Genomic DNA, 7,412 nt, shown 5'->3' on the forward strand with positions numbered 1-7,412 from the left:
TGATTATGAAGAATTCAGAGAAACATAGGAAGATTTATATGAAATAATATAGTGAAGAAGGCAAAACTATAAGAATAATATACATAATGACCACAATAATATAAATGAAAACAACACTAAAAAGTAACCAAATTCATGTCAAATAAAAGGACATTAATTCCAGATTACTGAGGCTAAAACCAAAATTGTTCCTTTTCTGAGGGAAGGGGGTCAGATCTCTGATTTCATTGATGCAGAGAACTCCTGGTGAGGAAATTCTTTCCACTCTCTTCACCAAGGCAGATTATGCCCCACTCTGAAGTCATATAGCTGGTATGTTAGAGACAGGACTTGATACCATATCTTTCTGACTTTGAGTCCAGTTCCACACCTACTATACCATAGCTTCCTCCATTTTGTTAACAAATGATAAATTAAAAGAGTGAAGTGTTTCCTATCCTGTCCTTTGCAATCAGTATTATTAGATATTTTTGTTTAACTCTGTGTGTATGTGGGGGGGGGAAGGTACTATTGAGAGGGAGGGCAGAGTTGATTGGAGATGTAATTAGTTTGTTAAAATGAAATATATAAATAAAAAAGATGAACTCCCTTCCAGGAGCCAAAATGGCAGAGTAAGCAGTAAATCTCTGTAACTCTCCCATTTTTATCTCCAAACATCTATAAAATAGTTCCCCAAAACAAATCCTGGAACAGCAGAACCAGCAAAAAGAGAGAGTGAAACAATCTTTTAGCTCAAGAAACTTGGAAGATAGGCAGATAAAGTCTGTCTCACTTGGGTAAAAGGGGAGCACAGTCCAGGACAAGAAGCATTCCAGCAAGCCAGCAGCAAGCCCTACCTCAGCAACTCAGTGGGAGATCCTGAATCCCAGTGTAGTAGAGTTGGCTAACACCAATACCAAGACCCCTTAGCATAGTCAGGGGAATTGGCAGACTCCAGCTCTAAGGATCACCACATGCTTCATCATAGCCACAGGCAAAGAGGCAACCTTCAATAGCCATACCTCCACACACTTCAGCATAGCCCCTGACAAACAGGTAGATGCCAACACTGTAGGTGCCTAAGCAAAAAGGCAACCTCCAGCAGCCAGATCTACACGTGCTTCACTGTAGCCCCAGGGAAACACAGAAACACCCTACTGGCCTTAGCACATGCCAGACACCAGCAATAGGAATGCAGCTCAGTACCAGGTCAGTTGCTAAACCCCTGCCAAACTCCTATGGCCTCCAACAGCACCAGCTACTCCCCACACCACTCCCTTAACACAGCACCAGACACAAAAAGGTGCCCCTTGGGCCTCAAGGTAACATCAGTGCAATACCAGGTAAATGGCCAGGGCCTACAGCACCTGACACAAGAAGTCTGAAACCGTGCCCCTTTCACCCCAGAAGCAGAGCTCAAATTTAAAATAAAGGGAAAAGGTCAAAAAAGATAAGCAAAAAACAACAACAAAAATGTGACCATAGAGAGTTATTATGGTGACAGGGAAGATCAAGACACAAACTCAGAAGAGGACAACAATATCGAAACACCTATGGGCAAAACCCCAAAGGAAAATGGGAAGTGGTCTCAAACCCAGAAAAAACTCAAGGAAAAGTTCAAAAAGGAGCTTAAAAAATCATATAAGAGAAGTAGCAGAAAACTTGGGAAAAGAAATCAGAGTGATGCAACAGAATTATGAAAAAAGAGTCAAAAGGTTGGAAAAAGAAAACAACTGCTTGAAAAGTATAATTGGCCAAATGGAAAAGGAAGTACAAAAGCTCCCTGAGGAAAACAGCTCCTTAAAAGTTAGAATTGGGCAAGTGGAAGCTAATGACTCTATGAGGTATCAAGAATCAATCAAATTGAAAAGAATGAAGAAATAGAAGAAAATGTAGAATACCTCATGGGAAAAATAACTGACCTGGAAAATAAATCCAGGAGAGACAATATCAGAATCATTGGACTACTTGAAAGCCACAATCAAAAGGAGGACCTGGACAACATCTTTCAAGAAATTATCAAGGAAAACTGCCCTGATATCCTGGAACCAGAGGGCAAAATAGGCATTGAAAAAATCCACTGATCACCTCAGAAAAGAGATCCCAAAATAAAAACTCCAGGAAATATTATAGCCAAATTTCAGGACTTTCAAGTCAAGAAAAAAATACTGCAAGTGGCCAGAAAGAAAGAATTCAAATATGAAGGAGTTACAATCAGGATCACACAGGACTTAGAAGCCACAACATTAAAGGATCAGAGGTCATGGAACATGATATTCTGGAGGGCAAAGGAGCTGCAACCAAGAATCACTTGCCTGGCAAAATTAAGCATAATATGTCAAGGGAAAAAATGATTATTCAGTGAAGTAGAAGGATTTCAAGCCTTCATAAGGAGAAGACCAGAACTTAACCAAAAATTTGACCTCCAGGAGAAGCATAAACAGGTAAAAAGGGGAAAGAAAATGTAAGGGATGCAATAAAGCTAAGCTGTTTACATTCCTACACTGGAAGATGATACTGTTCTCTTAAAAATTGTCTCCTTAACAGTACAGATAGAAGGAATATACATAGACAGAGGGTATGGGTATAAGGTGAATTTGAGAGAATGACGTAAAAAAATTAAGTGATGAGAAAGAGGAGTACAATGGGTGCAGAAGGATTATTTTTTTGTCCTTTGTTCTCAAAAGTGACCATGACTTCAGGAAGCTGATGCCATGACTTGCAAGTGAATTAGATTTAAGTGAGGGAGGGCTGTGCAAAGTCACCACCTTCACTTTCTCCTTTGGAGCCAGCAGGGTCCACTGGTAAGATATAGATCAGGACAACTGGGATGGCCCTGGATGCAATGGGAGATCTTGGCCTTTTTAAGCTAAGGACTTTCCAAGTTCTCACTTTGACTGATGTAATGCCCATTCAGTGATTAAGTCTAGGTAAGGAATGGCCCCTTTTGCCTAGTTAAAAAAATCAATCTGGGAGAAGACTCTCAGGGTTTCTGGCCAAAATAATAACAATTACCATTTACTTTCACTGTGAGCCATCAGGGTCTAAACAATGACCATCAAATGAGGCTTGGGCTGGCACCTATTGGTGGCCAATCAATGAGAGCCAGAATGAGTTGGGTTTAAAGTATGGTCTTTAAGAAAGAAATCTAGTAAACCCCAACATATCTTACTAGGTTTCCACTATCAAAATTTACATTCCTTTGGCCAGAGCACCTGCAGATAAGAGTATGATACCCTATGTGGACAGAAGGAGGGGAAGGAGGGAAGGGAAGAAAGAAAGAAGAAGGAAGGAAAGAAGGAGCTGTGTTGGCCAACTGGAATTGGCCAGTTGGATCCCCATTGGGGCTACTCACAGGTTGTTGTTTGTCCTTTGTTCTCATGAGAAAGCTGATGCCATAGGGGCAGTGAGGTGGCACAGTGGATAGAGCACCGGCCCTGAAGTCAGGAGGACCTGAGTTCAGTCTGGCCCCAGACACATAACACTTCCTAGCTGTGTGACTCTGGGGAAGTCACTTAACCCCAATTACCTCACAGAAAAAAAAAAAAGAGAAAGAAAGCTGATGCCATGACTTGCAAGTCAATTAGATTTAAGTGAGGGAGGGTTATGTAAAGTCACGAGCCTAACTTTTTCCTTCAGAGCTATCTGGGTCCAATGGCAAGATATAGATCAGGATTACTGGAGATGGCCCCTGGGTACAGAAGGAAGAAAGAGGTAGAATGGGGTAAATTATCTCATATTTATCTCACACGAAAAGACATGGAAAAACCTGTTACAGTGGAGGGAAAGATGGGAGGTTAGGCAGTGGGCATCACTTGAACTTTAATCAGTATTGGCTCAAAGAGGGAATAATATACACAATCAGTTTAATATAGAAATCTGTCTTACCTGACAGGAAAGTTGAAGGGGAGGAGATTAAGTAAAAGGGGGAGGGGTAAGAACTGACCAAAGAGAGGGCAGACCAGGGGAAGTAGTAGAAGTAGAACATTGGTGAGGAAAGAAAGGGTGATAAGAGAGAGGACAAACAGAAGGAAAAATAAGATGGAGGGAAATACACAGATAGTAACTGTAATTGTGAACATGAATAGGATGAACTGTCACATAAAATGGAAGTGGATAGCAGAGTGGATCAAAACCCAGAATTCTACAATATATTGTTTACAAGAAACACACTTGAAGCAGAGAGATACACACAAAGCAGAGGTAAGGGGCTGGAGCAGAATCTATTATGCTTCAGCTGAAGTAAAAAAAAAAATCAAGGGTAGGAATCCTGATCTCAGACAAAGCAAAAGCAAAAACAGACCTAATTAAAAGAGATAAGGAAGGAAACTACATCTTGTTAAAAGCTACCACAGACAATGAAGTAATATTAATACACAATGTATATGCACAAAATGGTATAACATCCAAGTTCTTTTTTTGGGGGGGGGCTAGGCAAATGGGGTTAAATGACTTGCCTAGGGTCACACAGCGAGTAAGTGATACGTATCTACGGCCAGATTTGAACTCAGGTCCTCCTGATTCCAGGGCTGGTGCTGTATCCACTGCTCCATCTAGCTGCCCCAAGCATTCAAATTCTTAAAGGAGAAAATTTGATTATATGAAAGTAAAAAGCTTTTGCACAGACAAAACCAATGCAACCAAGATTAGAAGGAAAGCAGAAAGCTAGGAAACAATCTTTACAGCAAGTGTCTCTGATAAAGGCATCATTTCTCAAATATATAGAGAACTGAGTCAAATTAATAAGAATCCAAGCCACTCCCCAATTGATAAATGGTCAAAGGATTTGAATAGGCAGTTTTCAGATGAAGAAATCAAAGTTCTCTATAGGCATATGAGGAAGTGCTCTAAATCACTTTTGATTAGAGAAATGTAAATTAAAACAACTCTGAAATGCCACCTCATACCAATCAGATTGGCTAATCTGACAAAATAAGGAAAATGATAAACATTGGAGAGAATGTGGAAAAATTGGGACACTAATGCACTGTTGGTGCAGTTGTGAACTGATCCAACCATTCTTGAGAACAGTTTGAAACTATGCCCAAAGAACAATCATATTGTGCATACCATTTTATCTAGTAATACCATTACTAGTTCTGTATCCCAAAGAGATCATTAAAAAGGGAAAAAGGACTTACCTGTGCAGAAAATATTTATAGCAGCCCTTTTTGTGGTGGCAAAATATTGGAAATTGAGGGGGTGCCCATCAATTTGGGAATGGCGGAACAAGCTGTTATATATGAATGTACTGGAATACTGTTATTCAATAAGAAATGATGAACAGGCAGATTTCAGAAAAACCTGGAAAGATTTGTATGAATTGATGCAAAGTGAATCAGGAGCAGAACCAGGAAAACACCGTACACAGTATCAGCAACATTGTGTGATGATCAACTATGAATGACTTAGCTCTTCTCAGAAGCACAATGCTCCATGACAAGTACAAAGGACTCAGGAAGGAAAATGCTATCCACATTTAGAAGAAAAAATTGATGGACTTTGAATGCAGATCGAAGCATACTTTTTTCAGTTACTTTATTCTTTTTCTTGTTTTTTTCTTCTTTTGATCTGTTTCTTCTTTCAGAACTGTGAATATGGAAATACGTTTTGCATGATAGCACATGTATAACCCATATCAAACTGCTTACCGGAAGAGGGGAGGGGAGTAAAGGAGGTAAGGAGAAAAAATTGGAACTCAAAATTCTGAAAAAATGAATGCTAAAAATTGTCTTGACATGTAATTAGTAAAAAGCAAATACTACTAAAAATAGGTGGACTCCAAATAAAGGAGTATATTCCTTGCATGTGTCGTAAATTCCTTTCTTCATTTAATTCATCATCAAAACTGTTCCTTCATGAAAGCAATCTATGAATCTTTTATTCTCCTCTTTATTTCTGCTAATATTGTTCATTGACAAAAAGCCCTTCCATGTAATAACTTACAGATCATCTTCAGATAGATCATCTTTTAAGAATATATCTTGGGAAATGTTCAGATAAATAGACTCTACTATCTTTCTCACTTAGCCAGGAGCCCTGGACAAATATTCCCAGAATTATGAGTTTGGGGACTGAGAGAAGCACTAAGCATTTAAAAGAGGATTTAAAAAATAGAGAAAGTGACTCCTTCCTTGTATCCTTTATGCAAGTAGTTTCTAGAAGTTGGCAAAGACTACTGTTGATCCTGTTTTTTCAGATTCCTACCTGACAACTACACAAGGGATCCAAAGAAAAATGTACTTTCCTTCATGAAAGATTTTGTTCTTCCTGTTTATTCTTCTCAGTCATGACTTCCAGCTCTTTGACCTTCTCCCTGACACTTTGGTATCTCTGTTCCACTATTGCTCCCCTCAGACATGAATGATAGATATTTGTGCTATTGTTTTAAAGGCGAAGTGATAAAAATACTAATTTTCTTAATAAGTAAATGCTAAGTATGATGCTCATATCATATATCTCTTCTTGCCATTAATGGATTCCACAAATACCATATTATTTGCACAACTGGTGCCACAGAAGCAGTGTTATGTGGTTTAGGTGGAGAAATGGCTAAGTCACATCATAGTAGGACTTTGCAGCTTTCTAGTGGAGATGTAGTATTGCGGCATCAACAATATTATTGTGAAAAAATAGTTGGTGCCAAGAATACAAAGACAAAAAAAAATCATATCTGTGTAAGGAGTTTACATTCTATTAGGGAAGGCATCACGCACATATAGAATTCAAAATAAGTATGAATAAATATCCTGAGTATACCTATACTAATATACAATCAAGTTTAAATGGACTTGTATGCTTGGGAAACTGCAGCTTAATTGTTTTTAAGTTAAGCAAATCATAAGATTGTAATAGATTAAGCATTGGAAGGTATCTCACAGGCAATAAAATCCAGGTTTTTTGCTTTACACTCAAGAAAACTGAGACTCTAGTAGAAGAAGATATTAAAGGATTTCATCAGTGAGATGTAGGACCAGTAAAAAAAAAATATGGGCTACTTACATACTGTGCTTGAGAGATTACAAATGGACAGTCCATTTGTTCTAATATAGAAGCAATGTCAAGAAACCTAGAGGAAGCTTTGCAAGCCATGTGTTTAACTTCCTGTGGAAGAAAGATACCTGGGAGGATAGAAAGAAGAACTGCACAGGATAGGCAAGCATGGGCTACAATCTGCATGGTTAGGAGTACCCATATGGATTAGATCACAAATCCATCAAAGTATCAAGGTTTCAAAATGTTTTGTAATGATTGCAGAGATCATGATCCTATCATCTGTTCTAAAAGCACTGGCGTCATTCTTTACCTAGGTAGACAGGCAGATAGGTAGATATATCAAACTTTTTTCAAATTACAGCCCAGGTGAAACCATCTAAATGATAGATAGATAGATAGATAGATAGATAGATAGATAGATAGATAGATAGATAGAT

The sequence above is a fragment of the Vombatus ursinus genome, unplaced genomic scaffold, assembly GCF_900497805.2.
Source record: "Vombatus ursinus unplaced genomic scaffold, bare-nosed wombat genome assembly UNPS02014798.1, whole genome shotgun sequence".
Lineage (NCBI taxonomy): Eukaryota > Metazoa > Chordata > Mammalia > Diprotodontia > Vombatidae > Vombatus > Vombatus ursinus.